The 15,664-nt window shown below is 46.2% G+C and overlaps 1 protein-coding gene across 2 annotated transcripts in view; it reads right to left on the reverse strand.

The window, feature by feature from the left end:
• Positions 1-15,664, reverse strand: part of PPARD (peroxisome proliferator activated receptor delta) — an 86,331-nt gene that overhangs the window by 57,986 nt on the left and 12,681 nt on the right. Inside the window, exon 1 of one of the 2 annotated variants that reach the window (XM_017522247.2) lies at positions 7,202-7,337. The exons of the other annotated variant lie outside the window; for it this stretch is intronic. The gene's annotated coding sequence lies outside the window, so the exon portion shown is untranslated. Of the gene's footprint in view, positions 1-7,201; positions 7,338-15,664 lie in introns of those variants that run through there. 2 annotated transcript variants of the gene reach the window in all.

A 15,664-nucleotide genomic window follows, 5' to 3' on the forward strand; every position in this document is an offset into this window, starting at 1 on the left:
TGAGTCTGAGTAACACAGACCTGGGTTCATATCCAGGTATCCACTACAGACTGCTTGTGTTTTAAAGATGGCTACAAACCTTTTGCCACTCTTTCCATCAAGAAGTAGAGGAGTCTAGTGCCCATCCTAGAATCTGGGCTGCCCCAGTGACAGCTTTGACCAATAGAATGTGACTGAGGTGATGTTCTGGGATGTGAGCCCAGACCTCAATAGGACTGGCTTCCACCGTCTTGGCCCCCAGATACCATACTGCAAGAAGTCCAGGATAGACTCTTGAAGGATTAGAAGCCATGCAGAGAGAAGCCCCCTTAGATATTACAGTGCAGCTAAACACAGACATATGGGCAAACTCGGTCAACATCATGTGGGGCAGAACCACCCCTGCTGGGCCCAACTCACACAATCAAGAGAAAGGATAAATAGTGGTTGTTTTAAACTACTGAGTTTCCCAGGTGATTTGTTACACAGCAGTAAGTAATTGAAACACTGTTTCTCCCTGAGTAAATCGATTCTTCTGAGCCTTAGTTTCCTCATCAATCAGATAGGGAATGATGATAACTTCAATTGGTTTGTGTGAGTCTCAAAAGAAATAAATAGGCTGTGAAAATCTAAAGCACAACCCAGTGCCAGTTACTGTCACTATCTGCACAAACCCAATGTTCAAACCGCCACCACAACACCATATCCTTTCTCTATATTTAGAGTCTTTATGGGCCGAGGGTACATCTTCATATACAAAGTACAGGAACTATTTACACTCCCCCTATCATGGAAAGGACCCTGCCAACAAATGCCCCATGTTCCAGAATAACTCACCTTCTCCCACCACACCAGTGTTTCCTCTGGCCTCTCTTCCTGTCACGGTGTCATCTTTGTCCCAGTCATCCAGGTTCAAAATGTCAACCTCTTAGACTCCTCCATTTCCTTTTAGCATCCAGGGAATGGACAAAGTCACCCCCACCTTTCCACTTCCAGTGCCACCAAAGGCACAGTCATCAAAGCCAGAAAGGCCTGAGTGCTGCTCTGCAACCTATACCTGTATGACCATATGCATAACATAAATCAGTAATACTTTCTTTCTGTGGTCATTTCGAAGACAGAGAGAATATGTAGCTAAAGTATTTACTACAGAGTCTAGGCACAGTGGCTCACACCCGTAATCCCACCTTGGGAGGACAAGGTGGGTGGATCACTTGAGGCCAGGAGTTCAAGACCAGCCTGGCCACCATGGCAAAACCCCATCTCTACTAAAAATACAAAAATTAGCCCAGCATGGTGGTGCACACGTGTAGTCCCAGCCACACAGGAGGCTGAGGCGCTAGAATTGCTTGAATCTGGGAGGCGGAGGTTGCAGCGTGCCGTGATCATGTGACTGCACCCCAGGCTGGGTGACAGAGCGAGACTGTCTTAAAAAAAAAAAAAAAAGCATTTAGTACTACAGGTCAGGAATGTCTCACCTACACTACTATAGCCATCTCCTAATCTAGGCCTCTGCCTGTGTATCTCTCTCCATTTTGACCCCTGTAGTATAAATGCTAACAGATTAATTGTCCTGGATGGCAGCTATCACATTATTCTCCTGCTCAAAGACCTTTCATGGCTCCCACTGTTCTCAGATCAATCTCTGAGAACCTCTCAGCTAAGCATGTAAGACTGTCTATAATCATGACTCCATCTGCTGCCTTGGCCAATCCTAGTCTTACTGCAACTTGCTATTAGAGTCAGCCTTCTAAAATGGCTAACAACAATCCTCACCTTCTGGTATTCACATCCTTGTGTAAAACTCTCCTAACCCACAGAAACTGCAAGATAGTAGGCATTGTTTTAAGCCACTAAATTTTGGGGTAATTTGTTATGCAGGGATAGATAACTAATACTCTTCATTTCCCGAGTCACACCTGAGCTGTTGTTCTTTTCTTTAGTTCTTTTATTTGCCCTTCCTACGACATCTCAGCCTGCTGAAATTCTGCCAGGCCTGCAACACCCACTCAGATACCAGTGCTCACTCACCCTGAGCCTTTTGTAAGTATCCTCTGGAAGCCTTCCCTATTTCCCCAGTGTCTGTCTCCATCACTGCACCAATCTGTTTAACTCTGTGCAAAATGGCAAGGTTATTCATTGCCAAAAAAGACTGGAAACCACCTGCACATTCATCAATGAATAGGAGAATGGTACATCCAAGCTGGGCACGGTGACTCATGCCTGTAATGCCAGCACTTTGGGAAGCCAAGATGGAGGAATCATTTGAGGTCAGGAGTTCAAGACCAGCCTGGCCACCAAAGTGAAACCCTGTCTCTACCAAAAATACAAAAATCAGCCAGACATGGTGGCGTGCACATGTAATCCCAGCTATTCAGGAGGCTGAGGCAGGAAAATCACTTGAACCCTGGAGGCAGAGGTTGTAGCGAGCTGAGATCATGCCACTGTATTCCAGCCTGGGTGACAGAGTAAGAATCTATCTTGAAAAGAAGAAGAAGAAGACAAGAGAATGGCACATCCATACAATGGATGAGGCAACTGTAAAAAAAGAATGTGGAAGCTCTATATGTCTGGTATGCAAAGATGGCCAATATATAATAAGTGAAGTAAGGCACAGACCAGTGAGTATAGCAGACAGCATCTGCCTGAAGAGTAACAATGTAATAATAGAGAATGCACAGGCGCATACTCACAAACCAAAGTGGTTAAGCGGGCACTAAGAGGAAGAAACAGGATAGTTGAGAGCCTGAGGAGGGAAAGTGGGAATACCTACTGGATTTTCAAAAATTATTGGCTGGGTGCCATGGCTCACGTTTGTAACCTCAACACTTTGGGAGGCTGACACAGGAGGATTGCAGTCTTAGCTATTTGGAAGGCTGAGGTGTAAGGATTGCTTGGGCCCAGGAGTTCAAGGCTGCAGTGGGCTAGGATCATACCACTGCATTCCAGCCGAGATGACAGAATGAGACCCTGTCTTTAAAAAAAGAAAGCTTTCCTCCTAAGATTAGGAATTTAGGAACAAGGCCAGGTATGGAGGCTCACACTTGTAATTCTAGCACTTTGGGAGACTGACAGGCAGGAGGATCACTTGAGGTCAGGAGTTCAAGGCCAGCTTAGCCAACATGGTGAGACCCTGTCTCTATTAAAAATACAAAAGTTAGCCAGGTGTGGTGGTGGGAACCTGTAATCCCAGCTACTCAGGAGGCTGAGGCAGGAGAATCACTTGAATCCAGGAGGCGGAGGTTACAGTGAGCCGAGATCATGTCACTGCACTCCAGCCTGGGAGACAGAGCAAGACTCCGTCTCAAAAAAAAAACAAAACAAAGTTAAACATGGAATTACCACATGACCCAGCAATTTCACTAAGTATATTCCCAGGAGAACTTAAAGCATATGTCCCACAAGAGCTTGTACATGAATGTTCATAGCAGTCAAAAAATGGAAACAATCCTAATGTCTACCAACTTATAAATAAACAAAATATATATACACAATGGAATACTCAGCCACAGAAGGGAATAAAGTACTGTTACATGCTGCAACATGGATGAACCTCGAAAACATGCTAAGTGAAATGATTCGGACACAAAAGGGTACATAAGATATGATTCCATTCATATTGAAACGTCCAGGATAGGGAAAGCCATAGAGAAGGGAAGTAGATTGGTCTATGTAGAAAAGAACAGATGAAAAATAAAATAAAAAATAAAAAAAAATAGAAGAGAAGGGAAGTAGATTAGTAGCCAGGGGATGGATAAGGGATGGAGCAACTGCTGGTAGGTACAGAGTTTTTTAGGTGACAGAAGTGTCCTGGAATTAGTGGTGAAGGCTGTATAACACAGTTAATATAATATATAAAAACCACCAAAATGCATACTTTAAAGCGGTGAATTTAGTTATGTGAAATATATCTTAATTTTATGCTATAAAAATACACAGAATATGAAATAAACTGCTCACATTCTGTCTGTGGCTCAGTGATTTGAAAGTTTCCCCCTGTCCATGCCTTCCAGCCATGAAAGGCTGCCTGTCTGTCTCCCTCAGCTTTGTGTCCCCTGGCACTTTCTAGCTGCTCACCCGCCCTTCATCTCCCCCACGACTTCCTACTTTTTGACTCTTAGGCAAGGCCTGGCCCTCGCCTCACAGGATCCACCCTTTCCTGGTGGGTCCACACCACCTACTCAGACCTACTGGAGAGCGTCTGGAGGCCCCCGCACCAGCCCCATCAGTCACCCCAGATGAGCCGTCCAATGGCCAGGGCTGTGGTTACAAGCATGTGTCAGCTGAGGGATACAGTTTCACATGGGAACTTAATTATAGCTCTGGAGTGGTGAAGGGAGAGGGGGTGGTGCAGGCTTTGAGGGGACGTACAGGAAGCTATCCTGCCCTGCTAGCGGGTCTCACCAGGCCTGGGATCACAGGAGAACAGGCATGATCCAGGCAAGCCCAGAGGAACACAAAGCTTATGGAAATCAGCCTGCTCTTAAGCATGAATTCCTGGCCCAACCTGTGTGGAGGCCAAAGTAGTTCACCTGAAAAGACCTGAGAAGGCAACTCCCACTCACCCTCAGAGCTCAGAGAGGTCTTCTCCTTGCCTACTGCCAGAGACCCCATTTTCTTCTGTAAGAAGTGACAGGGAGGCATGGCTTCTTCTCCACAAAATACCTCTTCTTCAATTTTCTCCCTGGCTTTGAGATGTTTTTCTGGAACGGAATCTGAGCTCCTGATGCATGGAACATCTTTCTCTATGCTGTATCCCTGCCTACTGCCCAGGGAGGTGCCAAGAAGCTGTGCAGCTGCTGCCACATAGTTGTCAGTAGAGCACAGTAGCCAGCTAAGCCAGATGTGTCAAACTACCGTGCCTGGACACTGTCAGGTGAGGGAAGCAGATCAGGCAGAGAGAGAGAGAATCTCCGGAAAGATCATAGAAAGAGTGGGGACAGGGTGGAGGAGCAGGTGCTATTGAGACACATTGTCTTCTCCCCTACGTCTGGCCCCTATCTGGGATCATTATTCTCTAGGCCTCTTCCTGGCCAGCTTGGTTGCTGTTTCAGAGAGAAGTCTTTGCAGCCACTTGCTGCCTGCCCTGCCCCAACCCATCACCCACGAAGCTTCTTTGCACTGACTCAAGACAGAGCCAGGGGCCCAGGCCCTCCTCTGAGTTGTTCTTCCCAAGACCCCCATCCCCAGCCCTGGCATTACCCTTCCCATCTACTCTCTGTGCACCTTTTTTTCTGAGCTCCTCAGAGAGTCATCCCTCAAAGCCATAGAAGGAAACCTTCAGACTGGAGGTGGTATCCTTTTCTGGATTTGTACGGAAGGAAAAAAAAGGCAGGAGTGGTGAGTAGGCAGAGCAGATGGGGCGCTGGACAGGGACAGGGAGAGACACAGATGGGGAGAGGCAGAGTAAGACTTCGTGCCCCTCTCTACCCTCTGCCCATCTGGCAATGACATCAAGGAACAACCAGACAGCTCTTTCCAAGCGCCTCCCTTTAGGCCAAATGCCTTTCCCACAAGCACGAGGGGAGGCTGGAAGACAAGCAGACACCAGGAATCCACCTGAAAAATGGGAAAGGCAAGTCACAAAACTAAATGTTAAAATAACTAGGTATACACAATTTGAAAAGAACATAGGTCCAAAAAAAAAAACCCATAGATCAAAGCAGCCACTTATGTGTGGTTATATAGTTTTTCTTCTCAGTGCTTATCTGTATTTTCTAATAATCTGTAACAAATGAGCATTATTTACATAACTATTTTTAACTAAATTATAAACCACATGCATAAAAACTTATGTTCAAGTGCCAGTCCCACATCCCAAAAAAAGACAGTTCCCCAATTCCTACGATCCTAGCCATTGGTGGCATCTGATTAATTTCAAAGCTCCCAACACAGTTTTCTAAAGGTGTCATCTACTGTTTGTCACTAAATAAACAGCTTGCAAGCTGCAAGCCCTTCCTCCATCATCTCATGCCCAACACCCAGAACCACCTGCCCCCATGGGACACAGACCCCTACCACTCCAGAGTTCATATCCAAAAGCCAGAACCTCAGCAAGGTGTAAAACTAAACATAAGGTCTGGGGGTTACAGACATCCTCAGGCCACAGAAGTCCTCGCTGCACCTCCCTGACTTTTCCAGGCCCCAGGCAGGGGTTCGTAGGAGCACATTCTAGGTTGCTGCCACTCAGAAGTACCCTGTGGGGCTCCACAGATAATCACTGGACTCGGGTTAATACCTACTCAAGCCAGTGTTCAGATGCAAAGAGAAAGACAAATAACACTGAAGTTCTTTTTCTTTTTTTAATATTATTTTAATTTTTTTAATAAATAGACACAGGGTCTCACTATGTTGCCCAAGCTGATCTCAAATGCCTGGCCTCAAATGACCCTCCCACATTGGCCTCCGAAAGTGCTGGTATTACAGGTATGAGGCACCATGCTCAGGTGCCTTGAAGTTCTGTTTGGTCCAACCAATAATGACTAGCATCCACCTATGGTGCTGGGTGCCGAGGGTCTAATGACACTAATAAAACAATCAACGTTCAGTGAGTGCCTCCTCTGTGCCTTTACATGTATGAGCTCATTTAATCCCCAGGGGTGGAGGGTCTACAGTTATCACTCCCATGCCCCACAGAGTCTGGCTCTTAAGCACTACCTCATATTCCCTAGAAGTTTGTAAGCCTGAGAAAACAGGCAGTGAGCTAGAGTTATAAAGAGTGCCACATGCTACTCCCTGCTCTGTTCCAGGAGGAGGCTCATTCCCCTCTGAGAAGCCAAAGAAATGAGAAGTGTGGCTGTTTCTGTCTCGGCTGCCCTCACAGCCTCTTGCTACCCGAGCTCTAAGATCCCTGGGGCCTACAGCTGGCCTGAGGAGGAGCCAGCAGGGCCAGCAGATGGGCACAGTTCCCAGAGACCAGCCAAGGCCACCAGTGAGATGCCTTCTATGCCTGCCTCTTCTGATTTCCAATCCCTGCACCACAGCCCCTGCATCCAAGCCAAGAAATGGGAACAGAAATAGAAAAGGCTCTCTAAAAATAAATCAGGGATGGCAAGGTGCAAGAAAGGAGAAAAAGATGATGCGACTGCTGGTTTGGGCATAGTGAGTCCTGCTAGCTTGGGCAGCACCCATGTTGAGAAGGCTAGTACCAAGAGCCCTGATTTTTTTTCAGTCTCTGCTCACAAGCCTGTGGATGTACAATTGCATAACTACTTGCACATACCTGGACAGCCCAGGCTGAGGTGACATCAGCAAGAACAGCAGGGCTACTGAACTGAGAAGAACAGGGCTCAAATTCCAATTCCACCACTTGTTGGCTGTATGACTTGGGCGAGTTGTTTAACCTCTCTGATCCCACACTGTGTCTGTAAAATAGGAATAGCAATACCCACCTCTTGCAGGCTGGTGTGGAAGAAGGGGATTTCATCCATGGGGTAATGACTGGCCTAAAGGAGAACCTGAATAAAGGCAATTTCTCTCCCTATATGCACATCTGGGCCAAATTCTCTTTCTCTTTTCACTTCACCAAACTGAAGCCGCTGATTAATCACTTACAGCAAAGACTGTTTTTTTCTCTTAAGAGTTCCTCCCACCCTACATGCCGGGCCCACAGCTTGGCTGGTCAGTGTCTTGTGGTTCTAGGGACTGCTCACTATCTTGGAGCAGATCCAGGGAGCCAGTATGCACGACCATTCTCAGCGCCTCCTCTGTCCACTGACCTGGAATGCGACTCTGCAGGAGGCCCCAAGGCCTGCCAAAATTTTGCTTCTGCTCGGCGACCAACAAGAGACTGCTATTCTCTGAAGCCAACACCAGTCTGGCCAGTCAAGCAGGTACTTTCCAAACTGGAACAATTAGATCCAGCCAGCCATCCTTCCTAGAAAGCCCTGCTATGTAGCGATCAAAGACATGGGCTTTAATCACTTGGGTTCAAATCCCAGCTCTCCCATTCATTAGCTGTGCAACTTTAGGCAAGTTTTCTAACCAGTCTGAGCCTCAGTATCCTCATCTTTAAAAGTGGTACAATGATTCCTACCTCTTAGAGTTGCTGTGTGCATAAAACCAAGTGATATACATAGTGACTGGCACGTTGCACTCAATGTGTGGGAGCCACAGTCTACTCAGAGTGTTACTGGGTTATCTACCGGCTCTGCCATGGAAAGGGGATTAGATACAGATGGGGACAGAAGTCAGCTGTGGGAGCCACACTGGGGAGATCAAGAGGGGTGGAATGGAAAGAAACAGGGGGCCCAGAAGCCTGGACTTCCTCGTGGGCTGAGGAAGGCCATGGAGGGGAGCATCCCAGAAACCACCGAGAACTGTGTGGTGAGTGGCTAGCCTGCACTGCCAGGTACACAGTGCCATGCCAACACTGATGTGGAACTGCTTCCATCATTCAGATAGAGGAGACTGCTTTTCCCCTCTTCTAACACTTTTAAATGGCTGTTTGCCTGCTGATAGTCCCTAAGCATGACGTGATAAATATCCCATGGAAAGGAACCAAGGATCATGGGCCTAAAACCCGTGAGGTGGTGTGAGGGGGAGGAGAGGAGAAGGAAGGGGGAAAGGGCCAAGCACAGTAAAAGATGTGATGGTGCTTCGAGGCCACCAATCGCGTCTCTGACTTCCTCTCCTAGTCTCCTCTCTCCCTCTGTCCAGCCACGCTGGCTCCTCTTTTTGCCTTGAACACCTCAGCTGTGTTCTACTGCAGGGCCTTGGAACTTGCTTTCCCTCTGTCTGCGGGATTCTCCCCACAATGGCTCACCCTCCTCCTTCCGCTAAAATGCCACCTTCATGGTGAGGCCTTCCCTGGCTGTCTATGTGAAACCGCCACTACCCCCTTCCTGTTTAGTTTTCTATAGTGCATCTGAAGCCATCTCATATGCTATTGAGTCAACTCTGGCTCCCTCCCTTTCCCCCACCTCAGTTACCATAAGAGCAGGAGATTTTTTATCTGCTTTATTTATCCCTTCATCCCCAGTGCCTAGCACATAGGAGGTACCCAATAAACATCTGTTGAATAAATGGAGTAGGAAAGGGGAAGATGGAATTAGAATCACATTTTAATAATCCTAGATCCTCACTGGTCTGAAAGAACTCTTTGTTACTGATATCATTGAAGGTGCTGGGAGAGTTCCAAAGCAAGGATCGGATACCATATGAGGCTTTCTCTCTTGCGCCCAAGAACTCCTCAACAGTTTCCCCCAAAGTGCAGATTGTTTCAAATATTTGGTTCAGAAAAAGGCTGGGTCTATGCTCTCCTTGTGCCATGAGAGGGATGCCTTAAAATAAGAACAGAGATCAGCTAAGCCGCCACCTGTACCTGGAGGCAGATGAGCACTGTATTAGTTTCCTATTACACTGTAACAAATTACCACAAACTTAGTGACTTAGAACAAAACACATTTATTCTCTTACAGTTCTGGAGGTCAGAAATCCAAAATCAGTTTCACTGCGCTAAAATGAATGTGTTGGCAAGGCCGCATTTCCTCCAGAGGTTCTAGGGGAAAACAGTTTCCTTGCCTTTTCCAGCTTCCAAAGCTATATTCGTTTCATTTTTGGCCTTCTCTTCCACCTCCAAGGCCAGCAGTGTAGCATCTTGCTGAAGTAGTCACATTGCTTCCTTCTCCTGTGTCCAATCTCTCTCTCTGGCTCCCCCTTATAAAGACATTTGGGATTGCATTTAGGGGTCCACGCAGATAATTCAGGATAATCCCCTCATCTCAAGATCCTTAACTTAATCACATGTGCAGAGTCCATTTTGTCACCTAATATTCACGTTACAGGAGTTATAAAGGGGTATATTTTGGGGGCCACTATTTAGGTTACCACCAAGGAAGCAAGCTCCAAAAGTTTGGAAGAAACACAGTTCAGATCCCTGGTCCACATAAAAGAAGTGTCAGATTGGGAGCCTTGGCGGCAACCCCAGGCCAGGGTCTTTCTTTCACTGTAACTATTTGGTATTTAAGTAGGCAGCAGGCCAGGTGCAGTGGCTCACACCTGTAATCCTAGCACTGTGGGAGGCTGAGGAGAGTGGATCACTGGAGGTCAGGAGTTAGAGACCGGCCTGGCCAACATAGTGAAACCCCATGTCTATTAAAAATACAAAAATCAGCCAGGTGAAGTAGCATGCACCTGTAATCCCAGCTACTCAGAAGGCTGAGGCAGGAGAATCGCTTGAACCTGGGAGGCGGAGGTTGCAGTGAGACGAGATTGTGGCACTACACTCCAGCCTGGGGGACAGAATGAGACTACGTCTCAAAATTTAAAAAAAGTGGGCAATGGAGAGTTCATTTTATGGAACTGAGCATTCTGGCCCTTGGAGGGCATTCTGGCCATCTTGAAAGGGAAAAGCAGTTTTCTCTTCTCCAGCCTGAAGCCCCCAACGGACTGCTGAGGAGTACATTCCAGGATGTGCATGCTGAGGGTCGAGGGGGATCCATCAGGATATCCGAACTTTCCTAAAGGCTTTCACACAGGAGAGGGGGGCTGCAAAGAAATGGTCTGGACCACATGAACAAGCCCTAGATCAGGACGGCAGATAAGTTCTGCCTCTCGTGAGTGCTGCTTGGGGTGGAGGATTCTGAATCCATCTGGGCTTGGAGAGGAAAGCTGATGTGGTCAGAGTGCCATGAGCATCACGTCAAACACTAGGAATGGGCAGGTCAATGGCAATCTGCACACTGTGACCTGGTCTACATGGCACCTCCGGATGCTATGGGAAGGTGGCTTCTATCCAGACCAAAAATGACTTGGAGAAGCACACCCTAAGAAACATGAAGAGAAATAGCTCCAGAAGATAACTGTACACTGTGGACATTCTCCTCTGTTGTGTGGACATCAGATGCTTTCTTACTTAGTTGGAATATGCTGCTAATTGTGAACCATTTCCCATCACTTCTCCCCAAAGCCCTCAAGGGCCAGTGATGTAACTGAGGAGGGTAAACTTCTAATGTAAGAAGAATACACTTCTCTTACCAGGTTTATTGATGTGAGATTCACCAGTGGACCCCGCTGAACAGCAAGATTTAGTGAAGAAATGATAGAGCAGTGACTCAGCCAGGGGTGATCTTGCCCCCTAGAGGACATTTGGCAATGTTTGCAGACATTCTTGGGTTTTACAGTAGGGGAGGGGAGAGTGTCACTGGCACTTGGTGTGTAGAACCCAGGGATGCTGCTCAACATCCTACAGTGCACAAACAGCCCACACGAGATGATTACCCAGCCCAATATGTTTACAGTGCTAGGCCTGAGAAATCCTATACTAGAGGAACAGGAACTAGGAGGCAAAGAAAGTCAGCTTCTATGAACATGGAGATGTTTTAGGCAATTAAGGGAAACGAAGAGCATGCCTTCCTTGCTTATTTGGAAAAGGAGGTAATGAGTAGAGCTCTGGGTTCTGACAAACTCTAGAACAATGTGCTTGTAAGGAGAGAGTGCAGGGTGGCCTGCTTGGCTAGAGCTGCCGGCTGGAGAGCAAAGTTGGCTTGTACTTCCACTGGAGTGGTGACAAGGAACTCTGTGAGGTGGCTCACGCCTATAATCCCAGCACTTTGGGAGGCCAAGGCGGGCGGATCATGAGGTCAGGAGTTTGAGACTAAAAATACAAAAACTAGCTGGGCATGGTGGCACATGCCTGTTAACCCAGCCACTCAGGAGGCTGAAGCAGGAGAATCGCTTGAACCCGGGAGGCAGAAGCTGCAGTGAGCCAAGATTGTGCCACTGCACTCCAGCCTGGGAGACAGAGTAAGACTCCGTCTCAAAAAAAAGAAAAAAAAAATCAGCTGTTAGGTATCTTTCAGTATCATGATATGGCAGTGAACTTAAGCATGAAGCGGTTTTCCCACACTACTTGGAGCGCCTCCCTTCAGCATCCTCCTAGAAGAGAACTCTTTCTACGCTGAGTTGCCATTAGCTGTGGAGAACTTAGTAATGTTCTCAGGGGAGTAGCTGAGGTGACGATGAGGCTGAGTAAAAGTTAGGCGTGAAAGACAGAGCTTTTTTGGGGAATCTCTCTGAATCTGCTATGATTCTGAGGGCTGTCCGATTAAAATCAAATTATATTAGAAAAAAAAGAAAGACAGGGCTTTTTTTTCTCTTTCCCTTTTTCTTTTAGAGACAGGGTCTTACTCTGTCACCCAGGCTGGAGTACAGTGGTGCAAACATGGCTCACTGCAGCCTCAACCTCCTGGGCTTGAGTGATTCTCCTCAAGATCACTTGAGGTCAGGAATTTGAGACCAGCCTCAAAATAGTAAGGCCCATCTCTATAAAAATTTTAAAAATTAGCTGGCCTGATGGTGTGCATCTGTAGTCCCTACTACTTGGGAGGCTGAAGTAGGAGGATCCCTTGAGCCCAGGAGTTTGAGCCTGAAGTGCACCGAGATCACCCCACTGCACTCCAGTCTGGTGTGCATCTGTAGTCCCTACTACTTGGGAGGCTGAAGTAGGAGGATCCCTTGAGCCCAGGAGTTTGAGCCTGCAGTGCACCGAGATCACCCCACTGCACTCCAGTCTGGGTGACAGAATGAGATCCTGTCTCTTAAAAAAAAAAAAGTAAATAGCTGGGTACAGTGGCTCACACCTATAATCCCAGCTTTGGGAGGCCAAGGCAGGTGGATCATGAGGTCAGGCGTTCGAGACCAGCCTGGCCAACATAGTGAAATCCCGTCTCTACTAAAAATACAAAAAATGTCAGGAAAAAAAAAAAATGTCAGGAGTGGTGGTGGGCACCTATAATCTCAGCTACTTGGGAGGGTGAGGCAGGAGAATCGCTTGAACCTGGGAGGTGGAGGTTGCAGTGAGCCGAGATTGTACCACTGCACTCTAACCCAGGTGACAGTGCGAGACACTACCTAAAAAAACCAAAATTTTTTAAAAATAAAATAAATAAATAGGAAAAGCACTGTGTGAGTGAGTTGCAAGCTAAACTAGACACTTGTTTCATGAAACACCATTTTTACTAGAAAGATTAACAGGCAAATGATAATTATTTAGACTTTACTATTTGACAGACTTTTTCTTGAAAATGGATGAAGTGAGATTGTTACTTCAAAAAAAACTAGTTGGCAGGCACAGTGGCTCACATCTGTAATCCTAGCACTTTGGGAGGCCAAAGTGAGCAGATCACTTGAGGTCAGGAGTTCAAGATCAGCCTAGCCAATGTGATGAAACCTCATCTCTAATTTAAAAAATACAAAAATTATCTGGGCGTGGTGGTACACACCTATAGTCCTAGCTACTCAGGTGGCTGAGGCAGGAGACTTGCTTGAATCTGGGAGGCGGAGGCTGAAGTGAGCTGAGATCACACCACTGCACTCCAGCCTGGGCAACAGAGCGAGACTCTGTTTAAAAAAAAAAAAAAAGAAAGAAATGGCCAGGCACAGTGGCTCATGCCTTTAATCCCAGCACTCCGGGAGGACAAGGCAGGAGAATGGCTCGAGCTCAGAAGTTTGAGACCAGCCTGGGCAACAAAGGGAGATATGATCTCTACAAAAAGTTAAAAAATGAGGTGTGCATGATGGTGCATGCATGTAGTACTGGCTACTTGGAAGGCTGAGGTAGGAGGATTACTCGAGCCCAGAATTCAAGGCTACAGTGAGCCAACAATTTGCCACTGCACTCTAGCCTGGGCAGCAGAGTGAGACCCAGTCTCGGGGGAAAAAAAAAGGCTGGGTGTGGCAGCTCATGCCTGTAATTCCAGGCTTTGGGAGGCTGAGGTAGATGGATCACTTGAGGCCAGGAATTCAAGATCAGTCTGGTCAATGCAGCAAGATCGCAAGACCCCATCTTTACAAAAAATTTTAAAAAGAGCTGGGCATGCTGGCACATACCTGTAGTCCCACCTACTCTGGAGGCTGAGGAAGGAGGACTGCTTGAGCCCAGAAGTTGAAGGATGCAAGTGAGCTATGATTGCACCACTGTACTCCAGCCTGGGTGACTGAGGGAGACCCTATCTCAAATAAAATCAAACAAAAGAACCAACAGTATGCTACCAATGGTAAAAATCAAGCTTTCAAGAGAAAACTCAAATTTAGAAAACATGTATTGGCCACTGTGAGCTTGACGGCTCCCCAATACTTAAAGACTTTTTAAAATGAGATCAGTGGTGACACTAATGAATATGGTTTTTTGATAATGTAAAATAAAATGTGTCAACATTTGGAAGATCTACATAACTCAGTAAAACAATATTTCCCAATAACCAATTCAAAGTAAAAGATCCATTCAAAGTGCAAGACAGACCAACAGATTTTAATGGCAGAAAGTATGAAAAGTCTGTTGGTAAGTTTCAAACTCTATATTGCAACTAACCTTTGTTGAGTATAGCATAGTATAGTATAGTAATCAAAGAAGAACAGAAGAATAGCCACATGATCTGCAAAGGCTATTAAAATACTCCTCCCTTCCTCAACCACATATCTATGTGAGGCCAGATTTTTTGTCATATCTTTCAAACAAAACAACATACCACAAGAGATTGATTCTAGAAGCAGATGTAAGAATTCAGCTGTCTTTTATTAAACCAGGAACACAAAAAAAAGACTGGCAAAAATGTAAAACAACAACACTCCTCTCAATAATTGGTTTTGAAAAATAGCTATTTTTCATTAAAAGGTCATTTATGATGGCATGTAGTGCATTTATTATATTAAATGATTCTTAAAAATCAGTAACCTTTTTACTTATGACACTGATTTCAATAGAAAAGAAAAAATTAGTAACTTTAAAAAAATTCCTCTGTTTTAATTTCTTCCTTTTTTTTTTTTTTTCCTTTTTTGAGACAGGGTCTCAATCTGTTGCCCAGGCTAAGTGCAGTGGTGCCATCTTGGCTCACTGCAGCCTCCGCCTCCCAGGCTCCAACAATCCTCCCACTTCAGTTTCCTGAGTAGCTGGGATTACAGGTGCGTGCCACCACATCCAGCAAATTTTCGTATTTTTTGTACAGGCAGATCTCACCACATTGCCCAGGATGATCTCGAACTCCTGAACTCAAGTGATCCACCAGCCTCGGCCTCCCAAAGTGCTGGGATTACAGGTGTGAGCCACCACGCCCAGCCTGTTTTAATTTCTAACATGGTAAACATAAGCCCTTGGGGTCTCCAATAATTTTTAAGAATCTAAAGGGATCTTGAGGCCAAAAAGTTTGAGAATGCTGTTTTACAATATGCTAAAGTTGACTTCAAATTAAGCCACTTTTCTTTCCAAGCCCAACCTCATACCTAGTTTTTTCAGGGACAAAGCCAGCCTTCAGTGATGACTTGTTCCTCTAAATGCGTGTCTTTGCACAGCACCATGTGCTTAGTATTTGCCAGTTCTCTAACACTTAAAAAATATTTTTTGTGCATATTCTTCTTTTTTCAGTTATGTTCCCCACCCCTGGGGGTGGGGGCAGCCAAGGATCACACCTGAATGTCTGAAACACCTGTCGCAAGATGTGGTCCATAGAAGTGCCTCAGGAGGGCTGGGCTCGGTGGCTCAAGCCTGTAACCCCAGAACTTTGACAGGCTGAGGCAGGCAGTTCACAAGGTCAGGAGATAGAAACCATCCTAGCTAACATGGTGAAACCCTGTCTCTACTAAAAATACAAAAAATTAGCCAAGGCAGATGTTTATAATCCCAGCTACATAGGAGGCTGAGGCAGGAGAATCGCTTGAACCCGGGAGGTGGTGGTTGCAGTGAGCTGAG

The sequence above is a fragment of the Cebus imitator genome, unplaced genomic scaffold (assembly GCF_001604975.1).
Source record: "Cebus imitator isolate Cc_AM_T3 unplaced genomic scaffold, Cebus_imitator-1.0 Scaffold24, whole genome shotgun sequence".
In the NCBI taxonomy this organism is placed as follows: domain Eukaryota; kingdom Metazoa; phylum Chordata; class Mammalia; order Primates; family Cebidae; genus Cebus; species Cebus imitator.